Below are 24451 nucleotides of genomic sequence, written 5' to 3'. Positions count from 1 at the left end.
TTAGTAATAAGCGGGGTTCAACGTCTGAAAACCACCGCATGATCATGAAAGACGACGTAGTGAAAGGCTCAGGAAATTTCAACCACTGGGGGTTCTTTTCTTTGACGTGCAATGAAATCTGAGCACAAGTACCTAGGGCATTTTCACCTCCATTTAAAATGGAGGGATTTCGTCCCATAACCGTTAGGTTTGCAGTCAAGTATCATAAACATTGGACCATCGCTGCGCGGCATATATTCAAATGATTGCTAGTGTAGGCTTAGTAAGTGGCCATGGGGGCTGTCGGAGGACGTAAATTACGTTTTTAAAGCTATTTTTCATCTTCCATTGCCGGTGCGGCTTCACGTGGTCGCAGCTATGCCACACGCTTTCCGGTATTACGCTATAATTTTTTTATCTCACCGGAACACAGGACAGACTAAAAAACACACAAATTTTACGTGTGAGCGTTAGCGTGATAGCAGGGGCTAAGAGAATAACATTATTATGCCTCAAACGACCGTTGAGGAGACCGTTTTAATATATACTTGGATAGCTTCTACAAGCCCCAGCTGTGACTTTGGTGCCATCAAGCGCAGGATGAACGCGTTAAGAAAGTGATAAAAATATAAGTAAATTCTCGCAATATCGTAAATCTACAGCAATAATAAATGTTAACAAGTTAACCATGCCGCAAAAGCGAAACAAAAACTATGTGGTGGATGTTTTAACTCAGCTTTTGTGAGGCCCAAGATTGTACAAAATGGGAAGCGATGTGAAAAGTTACGCTAACCTATTCTTGGTAAAAGTTACCTAACCTATACTCGGTCAGCGATGCTGCCTGAAAGCAAATGAAGCCATGTGACACCAATATTTTCTGCAAGCAAAGTAAATCGTTCATCAGAAATGCCAGTTGACCTTTATTGTGGGCGTCCAAAACAGCGCCGACGTTAAGAGTCGCCAGAAAGCATAACGCAAACGCTCGACGCCTTACCTGGCCTATTTTGACTGATGCCAGCCGTCAAGCGCGGGTTGGTGTTGTGGAGGTAATTCCTCTGCGATCTTGAATGGTATGTCGGCATGCATGGGGAACGTTTGGACAATAAAACTCAACGCTTCGTGGCGCTAGCTGCATTCAAACTGCTTCAACACACACTGCGAAGCGTTCATGTTAAGCTCGCTGAGTACTGTACACTACGCAAACAACGTGAACGCGTTAATGCTACACCTTAAAAATAGTGTACACGCGGTAAACAGTATCGTTCGTTTAGCATGTTGAACAGGCGTATTTTGTTCCCATTATTCTGGCGTGCGCTGCCGGTTGCACGGTACATGTTCACCTATATATATGCAACATATCTATACGTGTGCTTTATTGTCAACAATGCTTGGATAGCAGACAGTCTAGTTTAACTTCAAGAGAGAGAGAGAGAGAGAGAGATTGACTTCATTTAAACACATCCTGAAGAAGCTGATAAAGGGCCATTCAGACCATTTATTCAACCTGGAGGCTCCGCCCAGGATAGCGCTGGCAGCTGAAGGCTTGTAGCGATGTCCCGGGCCCTCTGGACCACCTGTAGTTGCCGATTCCATTCGTTGCTCTTGAGCGCTTCCTGCCAAGCCTCTTGGTTATTTAATTGTGCTGCGCTGTGGTTAGGGCACTGTCAAAGCATGTGTTCGAAGTTGCAATAGGGATGTTTGCAAAGGGAGCATGTGGGTGGTGTGTCGGGGTCGACTCTGTGTAAGGTGGGTGGTGTTATGTACGTACGTGTTTGCAATCTTAGAGTTAGAGCTTGTGCTTTGTGAAGCTTTGGGTGCGGTGCTGGGAAGGCACGTCTTTCTCACCGGTAATGAGAAGTGATCTCGTGGTATGTAAGTGCTTTGTCCTGGCTGCAGAGATTCTCGTACCGCTCACTCGTCGAGGGGTCGTTGTCCACGGCACGGCGTGTGAGCTCATGTGCCAGGTGGTACACCTCTTTGTTGGGATTGCAGTAATCGAGTCCCGGTAACTGTCCCTTGTGGGCTGGGAACCAGGATACATAGATTTGAGCTCGTTCTTCTGAGAGTTGTTTTGCTCTCGAACTCTTTCATTGCAGTGACGGGGAGTTTTCCAGTGCTTCTAGCTACTAGGCCAGCCACGAATGTTCGTGCCGCCGTCTTGAAGTCTGTGTATATTGTGGAGTAGGCTTGGCAGCTCTGCAAGGCTAGTGGGAGCGCCATTTCCTCTGCTTCGTGGACATGGCTCGTTTGGATAGATGCCACGTTTATGAGGTTTCCGTATGTATCAACGACCGCTATGGCAAATGCCTCCCTGTCTTGAATAGCGCGTGCGTGTTGTGTTTTTTGCCTTGTTTATGAGCGCCCTCGCTCTGTCCTTCATTCGGCCTTTGTTGAACGTTGAGTTAACGTTGCGGGGGATTGGCTCAACCCTAATGTGTTTCCTCACGTCATTAACAAGTTAGGTGCTTTTCTATGGTTGAAAAATTGGGCAAATGCCTGCGTCTCATAGGATGAGATGGCCTGCCTGCGTCAACGAGAGACGCGTGATCTGTGCTACTCTTTGAGCCTCAAACGTTTCTTCGGCTGTGTTGTGTAGACCGAGGACCCAGTTGCCCGAGTTTCTCGTTGCTCATGCTATTGGGCAAGCCGAGTGCCTTTTCAGTCCCTTGCGGAGCATGGAGTCGACCTTTTTCATTTTAGTCTTCGTAAGTTTCAGAAACGGGAACGGGTATGCTACGTGACTTACGTGAAAGGCGTGATACGCCTTAATGATGTTGTCTTCTAGGAGGCCTGCTTTCTTGTTGGCGATTCCAGCAATGCCTCTTGCAAAATTGTTCGTGCTTTTCTCAAGGCATTTGAGTGCTCCCTTGTTGTAGTCCTCCTTGGTGATTAACGTTATCCCTAGCACCTCAACCGTATATACTTGCGGTATCGTTTGGTTGTTCTCAGCTTTGAGCAATACTCGCTGCTCCTCTTTATCAGAATTTTCTCGACGGTGAAAGAGCGTTAAGGTAGATTTAGTGGGGGAGAGTGCGAGTGCAGTTGGCTTAAGAAATTCTTAGGTTGTAGTCAGTGCTCGTTGAAGGATTCCTTCCAAGGCACCTTATGACTGGCCACATGGGACCCATATGGTAATATCATCCGCGTATATGGCATGGTGCACAGATGGAAATTGAGCGAGCTTTTCCGACAACCTGCGCATCGCCACAATAAAGATCAATGGCGCGAGAACTGACCCTTGTGGGGTGCCGATATTTCCGAGTCGTACGGGTTCACCGCATTGCTCTCCAATGCGTATGGTAGCGGTTCTGTTCGCCGGAAAGGCTTTATTGTTGTTGTGAAATTTCTCGCCTAAGTTCATGTGCGATATTTCACCCAGTATGTGTTCATGTTTCACGGTGCCAAAGCTTTGGCCAGGTCGAGAGCTAATATGGCTTTGGGCGTGGGGAGGAGCCCGTAATATATGTGTTCTCTCAAAATCAACTTGGCGTCCTGTGTTGGCAGTGCCCTGCGGAAGCCAATAATGCTGTGTCAAAAGAGCCGATTGCTCTCAATGTGGTCCGTGATACAGTTGAGTATTGCATGCTCAGCTACTTTTCCAATGCAAGATGTGAGTGATATGGGCCTTAAGGTATCGATGCTCAGCAGTTTTCTAGGTTTCGGGATGAGCGAAACCTTGGCACTACGCCATTCTTGTGGCACGGTACCTGTTTCCCATGCTTCATTTATCTTCTTAGTAATGATTACATTTGCTTTATTGTCTGAATTCCGTAGCAGTTTATTGCCGATGCCATTTGGCCCTGGCGCCGATCTGCCATTGATTCGCTGTTGAACGTACCGTATTTCAGGTTCGCTGGATGGTTCGTCTACCTTTTCTTGCGGTTGACCTCCATATGAGGGATTTTGGTTTTCCCAGGCTACAGCTTTGCTTTCCAGTGGCAGATATTTTTGGCCTAGCGTTTTGAGGAGAGCTTGGAATCCACCACTATCCTGGGCGTGCTTGTGCACCAATCGTTCAATTTGCAGCTGGGTGCCGCCTCTGGTGGGTTTGTCGCTGTCCCCCATAAGGTGTTTGAGCGGCCCCTTTTTGCTTCCCCTCTGCATTTAGCCATCTTCTTCGTCGCATGTGTTGCTCCACTGCTGGGCGCAGAGATTTTTGGCACGAGATTCGATTTCGCGGCCAAGGTCCGCGATTTTTGCGCGTAAGTGTCTGTTGAGCTTGTTTTTACGCCACGCTTTTTTAGGCCATGCTTTTTCTTCAGCAAACTAGTCAGGTGAGAGTCCATAGCCTGGATTAATTCATTAGTCTTGACTATTTTGGTGGCCTTATTAACTGCCATTTTGAATTCATTTAAGAGGGCTTCATACGATAGTTTTGTACTGCCCTTCTGCTCCCTTATTTTATGGAACTGGTTACAGTCTGTGATATTGAATTTTCTTGGCGCTTTCACCTCGTTCTCAACGATAACTTCCAAGATGCAGTGGTCGCTACCTAGGTCCTCGGTGAGGTTATCGCAGGTAGCTCTGACGTTTTAGGTGAAGGTCAAGTAAGGCATTGTGTCCCCCTGTACCAAATTACCTCTTCTTGAAGGCAGGACAAGGTTGTTTATAAGCTTCAGGTCCAGCGCATTCGCGCTTTCTGCTAACTTGGTGCGTTTGCCTTCGCTTTTTAAGTATCCCAACTTGGTGCTACTGGCGTTAAAATCGCCAGCTACTGAGAGGATTGTCACTCGCCAATGTTACCGCGGAGGTAAGTAGTCTGTTGACATCTCTCTGCTCATCTGGTGGAGGACTGTAAACATTGAGCACAAAGATGGTTTCTTTAACAGCCCAGTGTGGTAAGATTTCCACTAGGACCGTTTCCAGGAATTTTTTGTATACGGGGGCATCCCTTTCGGTGAAGATTATGTCCTTCCGGATGAAGGTAGCCACTCCTCGCGTGTTGTTCTGCTCGGGATGCAGGGTCGGCCTGGCTACCCTGTACCACTGTATGTCAATGCTTTTAGCAATTTTGCTTTCTCCACATTCCTGTAGCAATACTATATGCGACTTTTTTACAAGCTAGCAGTAGTTGTGTTAGTGGTGCTTTGCGTTTCTGAAGTGGGTTACAGTTCCACAGCCAGATCTTAATCTCGTTACAGTCAGCGGCCATTTTAGTTTGGAGGGTTGTGTGCGTCACGGCTCGTTACCTCCGCGAGATTGCGTGCTTTGACTTGTCGGACTTTAGCTCTAGACGTTATGCTCGGCAAGTTTACCGTAACCGCTTGTTTGTCCGCGCTTAGGTTCTGAGGAGCAGCCACCACAGGTGGGTTGGCTATCATTTTCTCCTGGCTAAGGAACCTCTGGCCAGCTTTGTCAGTGTAAGTCTTAAAGGTTTCCACAAACTTGGCAAGCGTGTTCGCCAACGTATCAATTTTGCCATTGAGTTTAGTTATCGTGGACTTGACATTCGTCAATGGGGCTTCTTTATCACTCGAAGCCATCTCGATCTCCTCCGTCGTGTTGCTGTCGCTGTCTACGGTTTTCCGTTTGTGTGTGTTGTGTATTGCTTGTTGTAAGCGTGTTGACGGTGGTGCCGGTGAGCTTGACTGGTTAATTCCGTGGCTTCTCTCTATTCTAGCTATTGGGGCCCAGAGCTCTTCAAGCTCCTTCTTGAGGGCCCCGTTTTTTTTGTTCAAGTTCTAGAATGCGAAAATCGGGAGCATGCTCTGGCTGTCCCTTACCTTTGGGCTGGATACTTGTGCTTCGTGATGCACCTTCAACCCTGCTGGCCCAGGAGCCATTGTTCGGCTGCTGCTACTGCTGCGTGGCTGCTGGTCTTGTTCACGATTGGCATCTGGAGCACTCCCGAGATGACAGGCGGTTGTCGGGTCTCGACAGGGTCGAGGGGAATGAGAACGTTCTCTGGATTGAAAACGACTTCTGGATCAGGAACGCCCTTTGGATCGGGATCTCCCCCTGGATAGAAAACGGTGGTGGACGCTCGAGCCGTTTTCCTATCTCGGCACATGGTTTTGGCAGGGTTCCTTGAACGTGACAGATGTTGGTGGGTCTTGACGTTGTTGTGCTTGCCGCTCTTGGTTTCTGCGTCTTCTCCTCCTTCTCACTATGTATGGAATGTGGAAGCGTCTTTTGCATTTGCGATCTCCAGTGAGGTGATTGCCATTGCAAAGCTTGCATTTCGGCTCACAGTGATGCACGGCGTCTTCTTTTAGCGTTTCACAGCAGTAGTTACATTTCTTGCTCGTTGTGTTTGTGTGCCGGCAAACATCGGCGCGATAGCCAACGCCTCCGCACGTTCTGCAAACATCGACTTGTCACTTGAAAAGCGAGCAGGGAACCATGGCGGTTCCGCACATCACTGTGTTCGGAACGCGCAACCTGTCAAAGAGAATTGCGACGAGTTTGGTCTTTTTAATGCGTCTTGCCTCGATGGCAGTGGGATTTTGGTCATGCACAATCAGGCGTTTGAGCGTTGCGTCGTCAAGGAAGAGGTCCACGTTCTTGATGACGCCCTTGCATGTATTATCGGGCGTGGCCACGTATGGGGCAACTTCGAACGAGCCTTTGTTTGTGTGCAGTTTCTGCACATTCACGTATGATGTAGCATTATTTTGGTGTGGCGTATAAATATCAATGTTTTGCATATTGTTGGGGCAGATCGTGTCCTCCCATGCTTGTTCGTCGGTTATCTGGGTGGCACTGATGACTATTCCCGCCAACAGAACGAGGTCAACTCTGGCTACGTCCCATCCACCTCTTGCTCTCATGACTACCCTGATCTGGTCCTTGGGTAGGCGGGGTAGTCTGGAAGCGGATACCATACAGTGCAGTGCCGATTAACTCTTCTTGAAGCCCCTTGGGTGCTTCAGTTGATGTTGTGTTCGACCGTCACAACGGCCTGCTCCTCGTTCGGCGGAGTCGTCTGTCTTCGGCGTCCCATGGTGGTGGCCCATCCTAGTCCGTTGAAGATCTCCACGCTTACTTCCATTCTCTTCACGGTTATGGTGGAAAATATTTTCAGTGTCTGGTTGTCGGCTGCGACGTACGGAGGATAATCCAGCGCTGCCGTGTCTGGCCGAGCCCATGGCTACGTCCAACGGCCGTACACCTCGCCAACCCTAGGCGTGGTTAGGGTTAGCGGAGATGCTCGCCGCGTCGCAACTTTTAAGTCCAAAAAGATGTCTAAGAGTTCACTCACTGGCCAAAATGGCATCTCCACTAAAACCACAGAGCTTGCATTTTCGAATAAGCACAAAGCCGAGTGTTATTAGAGCAAAACAACGACTGAAAGCATTTAGAAAAGCAGGAGCCGACGTTTTCACGTCCGCGCTCCTCGACGCCGCCTAGCGATCTTTCTGTAAAGAAAACCGTGTGTCATTTTAACTTCAATTAGGCTTTGTATCAGAGGCACTGGAAACCTCTTTGCTACGTTTTATAGTAGTCAACGTCACACCGACTCCGGAAACAGTATTTCTTAGTTTTCCAAAAGGGCGGACGGAATCCCCAACAGCAAGAAATTCCCCCAAGAAGTCATATACCACTTCGCGGTAAAATATGCTTCGATCTGGTCTGCCAAGCTTCAATCTGGCAAAGACAAAAAGACGCTCCAGCTGGTACCTATTCGCGTGATTAGAGACTGCCCGTGGGAGTTATAAAAAGCAGTCCTGCCATTGGCGTGCCCGTTTGTGTGTGTGCATGTCCACGCATGTCTAGCGCGTCCGCGTGAAACGTCAGCGCACCGAGGTCATAAAACGGATGCTCAATCAGTGCTTTCTGTATACGTGTTGCACTACCAACCCCACCGAGCATGTATGGATGGCAAAGACAAGTTCTAATCATGAAGCATTGGACAACGAATACGGTGAGCTGGCTGTCCCACGCTTAGTCTCAGATTTAGCGGCAGATGCCCATGCACACTTGAGTAATCCTCCGACACGACGAGGATATATGAGGACGTAGCGAGGTCGCCAGCCAAGCGAAAAATAGCTGTCACAGAAAAGCTGCTGGAATTCAGAACAGTTTTAACTGCCTCTTTTGCGCCATGCGGTCCCCGCTGTCAAAGATCCAGCGCGAAGGCGAGTGCCGGTACGAAGCTGATCGACCAACATGCGGTGACCGGTGCACTGCGAGGAACAGAAACCATGACTGAAAGCAGTCTTGTTCGTTGGGAGTCCATCACTGCTTATAGCTTAGACTCCGCAATACCAGGCGCTAGCTTTTTTTTCATTTGTGTATAAAATAACGTCGATGAAAACTGCACAGCAACGAGAATCAATAATCACCAGCATTTGTCCAACGTTACTCGTGGGACAGGCCTAGCGACGTTCATGTGTGAAAAAACGGCAAGAGCATGTGTGTTGTAAAATTTTTATAAAAGTATGTATTGCTTAGAATAAACATGCTGCCGCACTGTAAGCAAACATTTCCGAAATGGGAGTTTTTTCAGCATATGCGCCGCAAAACTCTCCTGCGCCAATTATTCACTCCCTGGTAGCGGAGTAAACTGGGCACATGCTGTCTTAAAATGCGCCTAGCCTATTTACAGAGTTTATGAATGACACGACTTTGTTAAACTCACCATGGAGTTTCAGGTCACGTGACTATAAGCTTCCTATGGGAGATTCAAGAAGTCTTTTCGTCGTGATATGCATGCGTACATTTGTGTGTGTTCGAGCATCTGTTTAACACGTCGGTGTCAAACTCCAGTGTCTTGTGTGAGTGACCGTGTAAGCATCTGTCGACAGGCAACGAAGCATCAAAGCAACGAATATTTACAATGACCGGCTGGTCTTTAAAGTGAAACTATTAGGGTATTTCGCACCATTGAACCACGCTCTAAATCTGTCTGATTCCTCAACAAAATGCCGAGTACCTCGCTTCAGAGGGACTGGTTACAAAATATATCGAAGAATAATTTAATGGTAACAAGAGTAAGCTGATGTGATCGTCAGCCGTCATATGAGTGAAGAGGAGACGACCGCCGAAAAAGGCAGAGACACACAGAAACGGCGTACAGCATGCATACCCATGCAATTCATAAGAGCAAGAGGAGCCGGAACTGGAAACCATCTTGTTCAAGTCTATCGCTCGGTAGCATAGACTGCGTGGAGAGCGGATACTAACTTCGGTCCATGTGATCACGACGGCGTGAAATTGGGGGCCCTTAAGCTTCGCCTTTAAGAGTCGAACACGATAACGAAATCCGGCCCCTAGTCAACACTTCAACCGCTAAGTGCATGATTATTAGTGTGCTTTGTTACACTCACACACACGCACACAAACAGGCGCGTGCGCAAGCGCGACGTATCTACAGTAATGGTACGCGTTTTCGATCTATACACAGGTTTGTGATGTAAAACATGAGTTGCATGGCCTCCAAGATACACGCAGCGCGCTAGTGATCTTGGAGGCCATAAAGAGTCCTACGATGCCTCCCAGACGCAGCACATTATTGAGGGTTTGCTGTTTGCTTGATCAATGCCTCTAGAAAAACGATATATCTAAAATTCTCATTCAAAAAATATGAAGCATACGGAACATTTGAAGCTATATAATATGCTTTTTGTGAAACTCGACTTGTCGAGCACAAAATTCGGGCAGTTATTTTTGCGCTGTTCAGTTTTTACGACATCTTCGGCAGCCGGCAACGGTGGCGTTTTTTGTGCAATCGTGCTGTGACCTAGGTTCATCTGGGCACCATGCTTGGGGTGCCACATGTTCTGCTGGGTGAACCAGGACATGAGTGCACGCCACAGCGGCACCATGGAGGTCGATGGTGGAGTGTGGTGCAATATCATCAGCCCGTGCGCGCTGGCAGACGACGCAGTGACGTTCCATCATTGCAGGCGTAATTTAAAGCTGGCTCTGCCACAGAACATGGCTGGACGCCACGAAAACGTGCATGAGCTTACATCGTCTGACCGTACTCGCCCACAGCTAGTTTTTGCCAGGATTCCACCGGACACCGAAGGCGATTCGAAAATTGCTGTAATCCTCGTCACCTCGTCATATGTGTACAGAATCGATGCAGCACAACCACCTGGAGAAGAGATGCGCACCCACTGAACAGGTAGTGTCTTGCAAGTGTTTCTCATTGTTAGATTTTCTGCTGTTTGCTCTCCTATTACCTGTACAAACAGGACGCTGGAAATTGTAGTCTGTTAAATGATGTCTCTCGCATACAGCGCTGCTGTAGCGGATTCGAGTTTCGTGATTAGCACGTACGGCTTGCCCGTAGTGACGCGTGAAAATCGGGCGGTGTTGGAAGTACCTTTCTTTGCATCGTCACGGTAGCAGTGCACCTAAGCCGAAGATGCCACTAGAAATGTGGAGTCGGCCTCCCTTGAATGGCTAGGCTGCGCTGCCTGCTTCCGGTTTTTCTTCCGCAACGTCATTATTACTTAGAAGTGTGGCTAGTCTGGCTAGTTGGTATGACATGACGATAGTTATAGGGCGAGAACAAAATGACGACAAAGAGACCTTCGTGTCCTTCTTGACTCTTTTTCGTCATCCTGTTCACGCGCTCTAACTATTGCATGTCATTCTGACGCCATGCAGCTTTCCCAACTCTCGACACAAATGACAAAGATGGAATGTGTTTCGCCACACCGAATGCTGCCCGGATCCGTTGTTAGACACGCATATCTGAGGCTCTGCATAGACTGTAATCACGGCAGCACTTGATTTGGGTTTTACGCGGCCGCCCGTCTGACGCCCGAGAAAGGTCGGTTCGCATTCATGCATCGTTCTTCAAACACCTCAATGCGTTCATACGCATGTGGAGAAAAGTCAGCTTTGTTTAGAAGCCTTTTCACTCGATATGTTGTGCACTTATTTTTTTTTGCGCTGGGAATGTGCTGGCGTTCAGTGCACTGACGTGGTCATGTGGGTCATGATGTCACGACTCACCTTTTTTGCTTACTGAAGGCACTCCGGTGAATCAGCCATGTACATCGATTGGACCCCGCGAGAACAGCTTCCTTGGTCTTCAGGACACGGGGCCGTAATTATTTTTGAAGCTGATATCACCACAGGTTCAAACGAGGGCAATCGTGAAAGCAGATTGGGGCAATGTACATTCACAGGAAAATCCAAAATCTCTCCCGATAAATCAAAAGTATGCCATGGTCGGCACTACTGTACCAATTTGCAGTGTGCTCGGCAACGCGCTCGTGTGGCCGAGCCTGATTACAAGTTTTATTAAAAATATGTCACCATGTGGATTCGTGCAATATTTTAATAGGACTTACCTGATAATATGAGTGAAGTCTTCCCGAGATGCAAAATATGTTCTTGCAGCCATCACAATACGTTTAAATACGGAGATGAGATTCATTACGGGTGAGTTCACTATGCTAGCTACAACCTTGCTTATTAGTTTAAACCGGTTTAACGGGTGACAGTACCGCGTTGTGACGTCCGAACACTCCACCTTGTGCTCTTCGTACAAACCGTAGGAATTACCATTCCAATACAACTGGCCCCACGTTCCCCACGTCATTGGCTTTCACGATGAGTGCTGTTGCAGAAATAAAAAACACGTCCGTCATGACGTCCGCTGTGATTTTATTTTTTTCACCGTTTGTCTGTGACTGCACGAAGTTCGCAGTGTTCACTTGTTTCTTTAGTACCACAGCATACGCGAATGAACAGTACAGTCACTAACCGGATGAAGTCGTATAAAAAGACCAGCACATGCACACCGTTCCCAGATTAGTTCACTCACTGAACGGTATTTCTTCTCTGCACTGCCTGCTGGTGAGTCGAATTTTTTTCAGGCTGGAACACTGCATAACAATGCACGCATTTCTGGATTTACTTCACTTCTGGAAAGAATAGATTAATTTGGTCACGCTTCCACATTTTCAAGAAATATGAGTAGTCCTGACAACGATTGGCGGTGTTCTGGTTGCTAAGCCCCTACCACCAGAACTTGTCTTATCCCCTAATCTTAGCATACATTAGTTGCAATTGGCTCTCAAGGTGTAGGGTGCCACTTGAAGTATTCACACCAAAATAAAGCGCCAATTTAAAACACGACAATGAAAGGTGGAGCATACACTGATGACGTAATACACAGTTATTCCGGCTTACTGAAAACAGGCTGCATTGGTCAATTTTCAAACGCTAACTTCACTAGGTCACTATCTACAAAGCGCAATGAGCTTTGATTTGCGAATAGTACGCAACTATTCGAAAAGAAGGATTTGTTCAGATAGCCAATTAAGTTATAATATTTTGCCTCTTAATTCAGCCTACGCCCTGGTGGTTCAACGGTTTTAACTCTTATCGTGATTATTTAGTTAAAAGTGTCAATTATAAAGATATGAATGCTGAAGCAGTGTTTGTGGATCCAGATTTGAAGTGTATGTTAAATTATGGACCATGCGTTTTTCACAAAGCGGCAGTCTGTACGTGCGCTTAAATTTATCATTATCATCATCATCATTATCATCGTCATAGTCATCATCATGCTGACAACGTCCACTGCCGGACAAAGGCCTTGCCCATGACCCGCCAGTCAACTCGGTCCTGTGTTTGCTGCTGCCAGTTTATACACGCAACCTTCCTAATCTCATCAGCCCACCTACTTTGTCTCCCCATAATTACCTTGCCTTCTCTGGGATTGCAGTAAGTTATCGTGAATGACCAGCCATTATCCTGCCTATGCGCTACATGTGTGGCCTCTGTCCATTTGTTCTTGATTTCAAGTACGATATCTTTAACCCTATTTTTTTCCCTGATCCACTCTGCTCTCTTCTTGTCTGTTAAGGTTACACCTATTAGTTTCTTTTCCACTGCTCGCTGCATCGTCCTCAAATTATTCTCATACAAGCTTCAATCTATGAAACTAGCAAATGGTTTTGATCATCAATCATCATAATCTGATCAATCAAAAGGCGCACCTTTCTGATTGCGCTATAGTGATACTAGATGCTCGCTACGCTATGTCGCAGAAAGCACCCCCAGCCACAGTGTATAGCGTTCAAAAAGAACATATATTAAATATTTTGAGACACAGCTCTTAACTCTCGGTATTTTTGTTGATTTCAGCGAAGTCTTGAACTGCTTTAGTCAAGATGTTCTTTTTGCGAAATTAGAGCACTATGGTGCACGTGGACACGCCCTTAACCTAATAAAGTCATACCTGGGCTCGCGGTCTCAATATGTAGTGATTAACTATTACGCCTCGCAGATTCTAAATATTTCGAATGGGGTCCCTTATGGTAGCATTTTTGGGCCGCTGATATTGAATGCATATATAATTGATGTTCCTAACATGAGCACTCATGCGAAATACATTATATACGCAGACGACGCCAGCCTATTTTTTTCACTAATGACTTACGACACTTAGAACAAATTGTGAACGACGTGATCTCATCACTTGCTATGTGGTCATCAGTTAAATTTTTGAAAATAAACAGAAAACGAAAGGAGTACATTTCCTACCTAAATAAAAACAAGTGTTTGTACCGCCCTACTTATACCTTGGCGATACTGCAATGGAGTACCTGCGCACTTTTAAATTATTAAGAAAAACATTCAGCAATACAATGTCATGGAATGCACATGTTGATCATCTTTTCTCCACACTCTCTATATTTATCGGAATCACTTGTGGTGAGTTATACTGTGCTAAAGTTCTTGAACACATCATTTGATGACTGCCTAAATACTATGTATCTTTCTGCCATTTGCAAGAATAGTAGTCTGTTATATGTGCCATCATAATATAAAATGTTTTCATGTCTTGATATACTGCATCAATTCATGTTATTGTTTTAAATTGAAAGTACTAGTATCAATTATGACACATAGGTCTTTTTGTAATTTTTCACGATTACTTACAAGAACTCTCTGTGGAGTGGTTGTTTCTGCTTACTGCCCTACTGATTACATGTAAGGATGGCCAGGCTCGTCAAGCGGTTTAAAATTCGCTGCTTTTTTCTCGCCATCCCTTGTTTGCATGTACAAACTGAAATAAAGATTTTGATTAGAGTTTTACTTGATTTTTGAAAAATATTCTTTTATTATTGTGTTTCTATATATAAACATTGACTCACCATGGTATGGCTAAGGCACTTGGCTGCTGAACCGCAGGTCAAGTGGATCAAACCCCAGCAGCAGCGGCTGCATTTTTGGTGTAGCCGAAAATGCTGTAGGCTTGTGTGCTGAGATTTGAGTGCTCGTTGAAAAACACCAGGTGGTGTGAATTTTCGGAGCCCTCACCTACGGCGCCTCTCCTAATCATATGGGGGTTATGGGACGTTAATCCCCACCTAATAATATTACAAGTAAACGTAGTGTAATTAATTACCGCTCAACGTCTTCTGTCACCTTTAGTGCATCTGCGCAATGGGCATAAGTTGCACTTTAAGCCTCTAATCGGGCAAGTGACGGACAGCTGGCCACGGAGAAAGAGAAAATTCCGACATGCCTACGACCATGTTACTACTACAAGTCTCGAGGAAACGCCTTCCACAAGTTTAGTCAATATTGAAATTACGCAATATTTAAACTTTAGGTTGTTGCTTCTGCCGAATAATAAGTGATATCTCACCTAACAAAAATATTCTTTTCTTTGAAGCTTTACAAATTTATACGCTTGCACATGTATAGAGAAGAGCCAGAGTGTTCAGTAACACTACATTTGAAAATAAAAACATAAACACCAAGTCATTGCGTTACTAATGTAATACACCGCATTATTCTTAATTTTTGAAGAAATCTTTGTCAACCCCGCAGAGGCATGACTTACGTATAGAGAGAGAAAAAAAATAAAAAAAACATCGGAATGGTAGGGAAGTTAACTATGTTAAGTTCAGTTTTCTACCCTACACAAGTTTACCAAAGATTACCACACACCAGAATACCGCAGACAAATTGCGAATCAAAGAATGGCGTATCTGGTGATTTTCTTGCTTTTCATATTGATAGATGCAGCTTCTAAGGGGGATCATGCGTTGATGTTACTATGAGCAGAATAAAGTGCAAAATTATGCTCAGTTCTGGAAATGGTAAAGCTATGACCATTTTAATGTCACTTGCGTGAATAAATACTTTCACTAATAGCGCAGTGCTACAAAATTGTTGGCACGCTGCACCTCCAAACTTTTGTATATGGCCTGGCTTGAAAGCGCTTATCTTCGCTTTATTCCATTCCGTTTGCGTTCACCATCCTCTGTGCACCTTTTTCATTACAGTTTCAGTGGCACAGATACATCTATGAAAAGGCACCCATCCCATCGATAAGTGGTAGCGCGCTTATATTGACCAATGTACTTACTGCGCGTCCACAATTTCTGGCTGTGCTACAGCAATGTAGAATTTTGGTGGACATCACTGGACAAACATAGCCGCCAGAGTTTATATAATATTGCGTGAACGCCCATCATACCTGAATATGTCGTCACACCCATTTCTGAGGTTCTCGTGGCGCGCGACATCACTGTGCCACACTCCGTCGTAACTATGGCCTCTAACCAAACATGTCTGCCCATTATAAATTTTGGTGTCACGCAGCAAGTACTACTAAACGGAAATTCAGTCGCCACGCTTAGAACCCTAATAGACGCCCACGTCGCCGCTTTTGCGGCAGACGCATGCTCCGATCGTTCATGTCACCCGCAGGATGCCAAATTCCTCGATTCGGCCTTGTACCCCATGATCGACCCGAAACTCAGACCTGAGCAATGCGATGCCCTATTCCGCCTTCTGGCTTCCTACCGCGACATATTTGACACCGACGGCAGTCTACTCGGTCAGACTTCTGTCGTGAAGCACCGCTTTAATACTGCTGATTCTCCTCCCATTCACGGCCGACCATACCAGGTGTATGCCACAGAGCGTAAAGTAATTCAAGAGGAAGTTAACAAGATGCTAGTCAAAGGAATTATTGAACCCTCCTCGAGCCCTTGGGCATCTCCCGTTGTGCTCGTTAAAGAGAAAGATGACACGTGGCGATTCTGCGTTGATTACCGCCATCTTAATCGAACCACAAAAAATACGTTTATCCTTTGCCCCGAATTGATGACGCCCTCGATTGTCTTCATGGCGCGCGGTACTTTTCTTCAATTGACCTACGTTCTGGCTATTGACAAATTGCGGTGGACGAGAAAAACCAAGAAAAGACTGCGTTTGTAACTCCCGACGGCCTACACTAATTCAAGGTGATACCGTTTGGGCTATGCAACGCCCTAGCCACGTTTGAGAGAATGATGGACTCGCTATTGCAAGAGTTCATGTGGTCAACATGCCTGTGCTACCTGGATGATGTCCTTGTATATTCACCTACATTTGACACGCACCTCCAGCGTTTGTCAGCGGTTCTCAACATCTTCCGCACTGCTGGCCTTCAAATAAACTCGCCGAAATGTCACTTCGGCCAAAAGAAGATTACGGTGTTGGGCCATTTTGTCGACGCATCAGGTGTGCAGCCTGACCCAGAGAAAATTCGTGCCATCACGAGCTTTCCTGTACCTCAGTATGTCAAGATATCCGGAGCTTTGTGGGACGTTGTTCCTATTTTAGAAGGTTCGTGAAAGATTTTGCAACAATCGCTCGACCACTCACCAACCTTCTGAAGAAAGACGTGACTTTTACATGGGGTTCCGATCAAGTTGCCGCTTTTTCTCAACTCATCACCCTCCTCATGACTCCACTTATATTGGCGCACTTTGACCCGTCCGCTCCGACAGAAGTCAGAAACGATGTGAGTGGTCACGGGATTGGAGCCATGCTAGCCCAACGCCAGCGGGGACACAACCAAGTCATCGCATACGCTAGCCGCCTTCTCACAGCTGCTGAGCACCACTATTCAATAACAGAGCGTGAGTGTCTTGCTCTTGTTTGGACCTTCACGAACTTCCGCCCATATTTATATGGTGCGAGCTTCTCTGTAATAACGGACCACCATGCGCTATGTTGGCCTTCGTCACTGAAAGATCCTACTGGCAGGCTCGGGCGCTGGGCTTTGCGACTGCAAGAGTATACCTACCCGGTAACGTACAAGTCCGGACGCCTACATCAGGACGCAGACAGCCTATCCCACTACCCGGTTGCTGAGTCGAGCTCTATGCCTGACACCGACACCGAGCCTTGCGTCTTTTTCCTTTCGCAAATGACATGCATCGTTGACGAACAGCGCCATGATGCGTCCTTGTGTGCTATCATTGAGCGCCTCGAATCACGATCTTCCGATCGGTTCTATCGTTCATTCGTGCTTCACGATGGTGTATTTTACCGCCAAAGCTTTGAGCCGGATGGACCGGCCCTGCTGCTTGTCGTTCCGAAACACCTTCGCTCGGAAGTTCTACATGAACTTCATTACCTTCGGACTGCTGGTCACCTTGGTGTGTCACGCACTTACGCTCGAATGCGCCGACGCTTCTTTTGGCCAGGCCTTGCACGCTCAGTCAAAAGATACGTTGCGGCTTGTGAGAAATGCCAGCGCCGCAGAACACCATCGACGCTTCCCGCCGGATGCCTTCAACCATTTGACATTCCATCACAACAGTTTTTCCGTGTTGGCTTGGACCTGCTCGGCCCTTTCCCCTTGTCTTCCTCGCGTAACAAGTGGATAGCCACGGCCAACGACTACGCCACGCGTTATGCCATCATACGAGCTCTTCCAATAAGCTGCGTCACAGATGTCGCCGATTTCCTCCTCAAGGACGTGATTTTGCAACACGGAGCCCCCCGGCAGCTGCTTATGAACCGCGGCCGCACCTTTTTGTCGAAGGCCATAGCCGACATCTTGCAGTCCTGTCAAACGAGACACAAGCTCACTACGTCATACCACCCGCAAACCAATGAACTCACGGAGCGTCTAAATCGAACTCTTACAGACATGCTCGATAAGTATGTTTCTACCAACCATACTGACTGGGATCTCGCGTTGCCATACGTCACATTGGCCCACAATTCTTCTCGCCATGACACTGCCGCCTACTCCCCATTTTTCCCTTTATTTTGCCGAGAACCTACATTCCCCCTATATACAGCCATTCTGTCTACCGCGACACCGACCAGCTGTCACAAAACGAGCGCTCAAAAAGGGCGCCCCACCAAATTCTCGCGACGAGGCGCCGGAGAGATGCCTCGAGGTCAACGATAAAGAATAAGAAAACAAGCATCCAAAGACTCCCCTGGCGCGCGTCCCTGTCCCCTCGGAAGCGTTGGTTCGCCGAGGAACCTCCTCAAATCAACGGCCGAGCAAGCCCTAGAAAGTTCTCGATGGAAAGGGGCGTGGTGATTCAGGGTTGCGTCATCTGTCGCGGACGGCCCTCGTACCGTCTCGCGTTTTCCCCAGCCTTCGCTGCGTATCGCGCCGACAAAATGATGAGAACTTTCTGGAATCTTGCGTGGAAGGTATTTAATCGAGCAGCAGAGATGGGGGATCAGGAGAAGAAGGAAGTTAGCGCCAGTGTGCGTGGGGTTATTCCGCCACGTCTGTCGGTGAAGGTTTTGTCCTTAGTAACAAAGCAGGAGAAGAAGATAGTATGCGCCAGAGTGCGTAGGGTGTTCCGTCATGTGGGCGAAGCCTTTTGTCTTCCGTGACAAAGGAGGAGAAGAAGGGGATTTCCACCTGAGTGGTGAAGACTCGAGCTACAGGCAAGAGTGTGTGTCTACCGCTATCGAGCGAAGACGCGTGGCAACAGCTGCGTGTGTGAAGCCGACGTGTTACGGCGAAAAGTTTCGAGCCTGGAGAGCGGCCGATTGAAGACGCAATGTTTCCTGAAAGAGAAACTTCGGGGGCAGCGGAACGACAACAACGCTGGACTTTGAGTGAGTGATTCTCGGAAGAGTATCATCCAGACTTTTGTTCCAAGAACTTTGGACTGAATAAGTTTCCTAACTCTTTAGTCTTTAAGTGTCTTGGTTGTTCGATGCATGCGACTGCATTGTAGTGCGTATTGTTGTCTGTGTGCGTTGTTTCGAGTGTGGCTGATTGTGCTGTGTAGTACATTGTTTGATTGGTGACAAAATGTATTCAACTATTGTCGAGTGTGCATACTTGTGTATCGTTTTGATCTGCCATAATTGAGAATATAATTTTGTTTTGTTTATCAGCTCTCGGCTCTCACTTGTTCTCTGGGCCACAGCCGGCGTCCGCTGGCGCGCCAAATAGGAGCACTTCTAAGTTGTCCACGCTTTCGTAGTGCGGTTCGGGGGGCCGATACTTCAGCTCTTGAAATTAGCCCGGCGATCGCCTCCCAAATTAACGGGACCTGTGACAATTAATCTTGCTTCCGCGACTGGACCTTTTTGGTGCACAGTGTGTCCAAAGAAATGAGAAAGAGCCTCGAGTTGTTGATAGTGCTACTCGGAACGATTTTGTGTGTTGCTCAGTGTTCTCGTTAACGAGTGCAGGAGAGTGTTCCGATATACTGATTTAGGTAGATATTTTTTGCACGCGGCAAGGTTTTATTTGCGAGACACAATGGATCTCGAAAAGTTAGTCGCTCTTGGTGCGAAGATGGGCCTTTTTGGCGCCGAAGTACAGAAGTGTGTCACCCAGAAGGAAAAAAAGAAGAAAAAGAGAGGGCCAAAGAAGAAAAGGCAGCTGAGCTGGAAAAAGAAAGGTAGGCGGTCGAAAGAGCCAAAGCGGAAAAAGAAGCGGAGTTGGAGAGAGAGAGGACGGCAGCTGAGAGAGCCAAGGAAGAGAAAGCAGCTGAGTTGGAGAGAGAGAGGTTGGCAGCTGAGAGAGCCAAGGAAGAAAAAAAGCAGCTGAGTTGGAGAGAGATAGGTTGGCAACTGAGAGAGCGAAAGAAGAAAGAGAGCAGCAATTGAAGTTTGAGCTGGAGAGAGAAAAGTTGGCAGCTGAAAGGCCGAGAGAAGAAAAAGAAGCAAAGGAGCGACAACAGAAAGAAGAAAGAGAATAAAGGAAAGATAGCTGAAAGAAGAAAGAGAAGCGGAGATGGCTTAAAGGGAACGGCAGCGGCAGCACGAGATGAAACTCGAGCCGCTCCGTTTGCAACAGCGTAGTGAAACTACGTTCCAAGCTAGAGTTGACAGCAGCGAACAGGAGGACCACGGCTTCCGCTTGAATCCAAGCAAGCTGCTCGTAGCGTTTGATGAAAGGAAGGACGACCTTGACGCGTACCTTCACAAATTCGAGACGATTGCGAGGAGCCAGAATTGGCCGGAACATCGATGGGAAACTGCTTTGAGTACCTGCTTGAGTAGTGAAGCGCTCAGTGTGTACGGTAGGCTGGCGCCGACTGATGCAGCCAACTATGCAAAGGTGAAAGCTGCTTTACTGAAGCGATTTAGATTTACTGTGGAAGGATTCCGGGACAGATTTCGGACAGGAAAGCCAGCCGATGGTGAGACGGCTATGCAGTACGCCGCCCGACTTAGCCATTATTTCGACAGATGGATTGAACTTTCAGGGACAGCGCAGGAGTACGATGAGCTTAGAGAGCTCCTTATTAGAGAGCAATTTCTCACCAGTTGCCACCCAAGCCTGTCGCTGTACTTGAAATAGAGGAGAGCTAAGTCACTTGAAGACATGCTTGAATTAGTTGATCAATTCTTGGAAGCGCAAGGTGGCACCAATTTGGCCAAGGTCAAGAAGGAGTGTCCTGAAGATTCGAAGAAATCGGCTACCGAAGAGAAGAAGCGTGCACCGGAGATCATTCCGCGATGTTTTCTGGGTCACCGCGCTAACAGCTGTCGAACGAACTTCACGAGCCCTACGGTGGTAAAATGTTTCAAATGTGGTCAGACTGGGCACAAGACAGACGCATGTCGTAACGGACTGAAATAAACTCACCAGGTATTCTGTGTGCAAGCGGCACCAAAATCTGATGATAATGCCGTCACTGAGGGATTCATAGAGTTGAAAATGGGGAGAAACTTCCTATTGTGGGTGCTGTAATGAAAAAACAGCCGACCAGTGTTACGAAAGGAATGCCAACACTGCCTGGAAAAGTTGCGGGCAAGAAGATTACGGTGTTAAGAGACACCGGTAGTTCCGCGGTTATCGTGCGGAGAAATTTGGTACAGGAAGGTGAGTTAACAAGCAAAACGAAACCAGTTTGCCTAATTGACAGTACGGTTCGGATGCTTCCCGAAACAGAAATTGAGGTTGAAACCCCGTACTTCAGCGGCAAGGTTACTGCTCTGTGCATGACGACCCCCCTGTACGACCTCCTCATCGGAAACATCGACGGGGCGTGAGGGCCGAATGATCCAGAACGTTTGGGAGAAGACCCTAAGATAGAGCCCTCGCCAACCCAGCGACCGCGAGATACAGTGGAGGAGCATCCCGTGACTGATCTCACTCGATCCCAAGGTGAAACCGCGGTGCAAGAGACAGTGAATGAGGAGATGATCGTGTTGAATGAGTTCACGTGCTGGGCGGCTGGACTTACGTCGGCAGGGCCTCAACCGAGCAACAGTGTAAAGGTGACGGAGTCGGCCAGCCAGGCCCAATGTCGTGACATGAACAAGCGGGTGAATAACCGAACAGGATCGGTTGAACGTTATCACCCGTTAACAGTGTGTGAAGTGACAACGATGGCTGAGACACCACCTCAGATACTGTCGTTGGAAAGGGCTCGCCGAAAAAAAACAAGGAAAAAGAAGGAGAGATCGAGCGAGCGCCGTTAGAAAGGGCGCAAGCGCCGCTTGAAGTAAACGGGGTAGGTGTTGAGGTCGAATCGGAATGTGTTTGACAGTGCTGAGTGCAATATATTAGGTGAATGTGGTTGTTATCCTGTGTCACAACTGTATGTCGAGTGAGTCAAAATTTTTGTTACGGTCATGTGATATATATTATTGTACAATTGTTGTAAAGACAGAACTTTGTACATTTGTATTGTTTGGAATATGTGATGTAGTGTTGTAGTCATGTACCTGTGGTTATATTTCATGTGTTGTGAGATTGAACTACAATGTACAATTGTATTGATTGATATATTGTGAATGTGACCTGTCATGAGCGACGGAGTATGTTACAGTCTCTGAGAGTGTGGGGACTGTTCACACTCGTTTGTGTGGTTTTGAATATTATGATATAATATTTTTAAAGTGCGGGGCAGTTTCACAAAACGAGCGCTCAAATAGGTCGCGCCGCCAAATTCTCGTGACGAGGCGCCGGAGAGATGCCTCGAGGTCAACGATAAAGAAAAAGAAAACAAGCATCCAAAGACTCCCTTGGCGCGCGTCCCTCTCCCCTCAGAAGCGTAGGTTCGCCGAGGAACCTCCTCAAATCAACGGCCGAGCAAGCTCCATAAAGTTCTCGATGGAAAGGGGCGTGGTGATTCAGGGTTGCGTCATCTGTCGCGGACGGTCCTCGTAACATCTCGCGTTTTCTCCAGCCTTCGCTGCGTATCGCGCCGACGAAATGATGAGAACTTTCTGGAATCTTGCGTGGAAGGTATTAATTCGAGCAGCAGAGATGGGGGATCAGGAGAAGAAGGAAGTTAGCGCCAGTGTGCGTGGGGTTATTCCGCCGCGTCTGTCGGTGAAGGTTTTGTCCTTAGTGACAAAGCAGGAGAAGAAGAAAGTATGCGCCACAGTGCGTAGGGTGTTCCGCCTTGTGGGCGAAGCCTTTTGTCTTCCGTGACAAAGGAGGAGAAGAAGGGGATTTCCACCTGAGTGGTGAAGACTCGAGCTACAGGCAAGAGTGTGTGTCTACCGCTATCGAGCGAAGACGCGTGGCAACAGCTGCGTGTGTGAAGCCGACGTGTTACGGTGAAAAGTTTCGAGCCTGGAGAGCGGCCGATTGAAGACGCGACGTTTCCTGAAAGAGAAACTTCGGGGGCAGCGGAACGACAACAACGCTGGACTTTGAGTGAGTGATTCTCGGAAGAGTATCATCCAGACTTTTGTTCCAAGAACTTTGGAATGAATAAGTTTCCTAACTCTTTAGTCTTTAGGTGTCTTGGTTGTTCGATGCATGCGACTGCATTGTAGTGCGTATTGTTGTCTGTGTGCGTTGTTTCGAGTGTGGCTGATTGTGCTGTGTAGTACATTGTTTGATTGGTGACATAATGTATTCAAGTATTGTCGAGTGTGCATACTTGTGTATCGTTTTGATCTGCCATAATTGAGAATGTAATTTTGTTTTGTTTATCAACTCTCGGCTCTCACTTGTTCTTTGGGCCACAGCCGGCGTCCGCTGGCGCGCCGAATAGGAGCACTACTAAATTGTTCAGGCTTTCGTGGTGTGGTTCGGGGGGCCAATACTTCGGCCCTTGAAATCAGCCCGGCGATCACCTCCCAAATTAACGGGACCTGTGACACCAGCGAATATGCCCTTGACGCTGTCACTCGGGCTGCCAACGCACGCGAAATCGCCCGCACTCGCTTCCTGGCCTCTCAAGATAACCAGCGCTGTTTATACAATCAACGGCACCGCGACGTGCGCTTCTTACCCGGTTGATTGGTGCTGCTGTGGTCCCCGACCCGTCACGTCGGCTTGTCGGAAAAACTTATTTCCCGCCACACAGGTTCATATTGAGTCCTTCGTGAAATTACTCCTGTGACATACGAAATTACCCCTGCTGCGCCATCGCCTTCAACTGCCTCACAGACCACTGATATCGTACATGTGGCACTCTTGAAGCCGTACCACTCTCCCGCGGACGTTGACATCTAGATGCACCGAGACGGCGCTTCTGCCGCTGGGGATCATTATACATGCATGTTGATATTTTGTGGGACGATGCGCGTGTGTGCCTGACGAAGAGGAAGGAAGGTGCTATCCGCTCGTTTGCTGCTGAACCGGTCACGCAATTACTGCTGGTTTCAAGTAAATCTCTTCCACAGCCTCGTCGATACGGCGTCATGTCTTATTCGTAACAATATTGAAGTCTGGCCATATTAGCATGAGCTTACACGCAGCCACTTAATTCACAGTGGTGGTTTGGTAGCCAGAGTGAATCACACGGTGATAAACTAATAAACATGAGGAGAGAACTTCGGCTCCTTGGCAAGGCAGCCACATTTAGAAGGGAAAGTAACTCCAGCATGTGGCGATGAAAAGGTTGAGACTAAGGAGGTGCGTGGTAAATAGCACCGCGGCGCCTTCTGACGGCTACAAGAGAAGCTCTAGTGCACTCACTGCGCACACGCATCCTTTCTAGGGGGAAAGCATAGAAGAAGGAAGATTATAGGAGGGGCCATGACGCCATATTTTTGAAGCCACCGCATCGCAAACACTTGCGCTACCTTCCAGAGGAAAAGTAGATAAACACTTCGCGATTTCCGGCGAGCAGCCGCCGCAGTGGCCTTGGAAGCGGTGCCGGCGGAGTGGTAGGTGTTCTATGCAGGCAGCAAGTCAATTCACGAGCACTGCTTCTTTTGCGTGTTTTATTGCGATAGCAATTATATGGACACTCTCAGCTGGATTTTGCCACCGGCTTCGGCGTCAACGTCGGCATCGATGTCATGCACCGTATACGTATACGTATCTATATATATGAAAACGCAAGAAAAAAATCCGGAAAAAGCACTC

At 47.5% G+C, this 24451-nt stretch overlaps 1 protein-coding gene across 1 annotated transcript in view; it reads left to right on the top strand.

Annotated features, from left to right (window-relative positions):
• Positions 1-11621: 11621 nt before the first annotated feature.
• The window catches only part of LOC142776435 (luciferin 4-monooxygenase-like), a 104059-nt gene continuing 91229 nt past the window's right edge, over positions 11622-24451 (top strand). The window contains exon 1 of the mRNA XM_075880081.1: positions 11622-11739. The gene's annotated coding sequence lies outside the window, so the exon portion shown is untranslated. The remainder of the gene's footprint in view (positions 11740-24451) is intronic.

Source organism: Rhipicephalus microplus, chromosome X (genome assembly GCF_043290135.1).
Source record: "Rhipicephalus microplus isolate Deutch F79 chromosome X, USDA_Rmic, whole genome shotgun sequence".
NCBI lineage: Eukaryota > Metazoa > Arthropoda > Arachnida > Ixodida > Ixodidae > Rhipicephalus > Rhipicephalus microplus.
The sequence above is the reverse complement of the archived record's forward strand: the minus strand, read 5'-3'. Positions and strand labels throughout refer to the sequence as shown.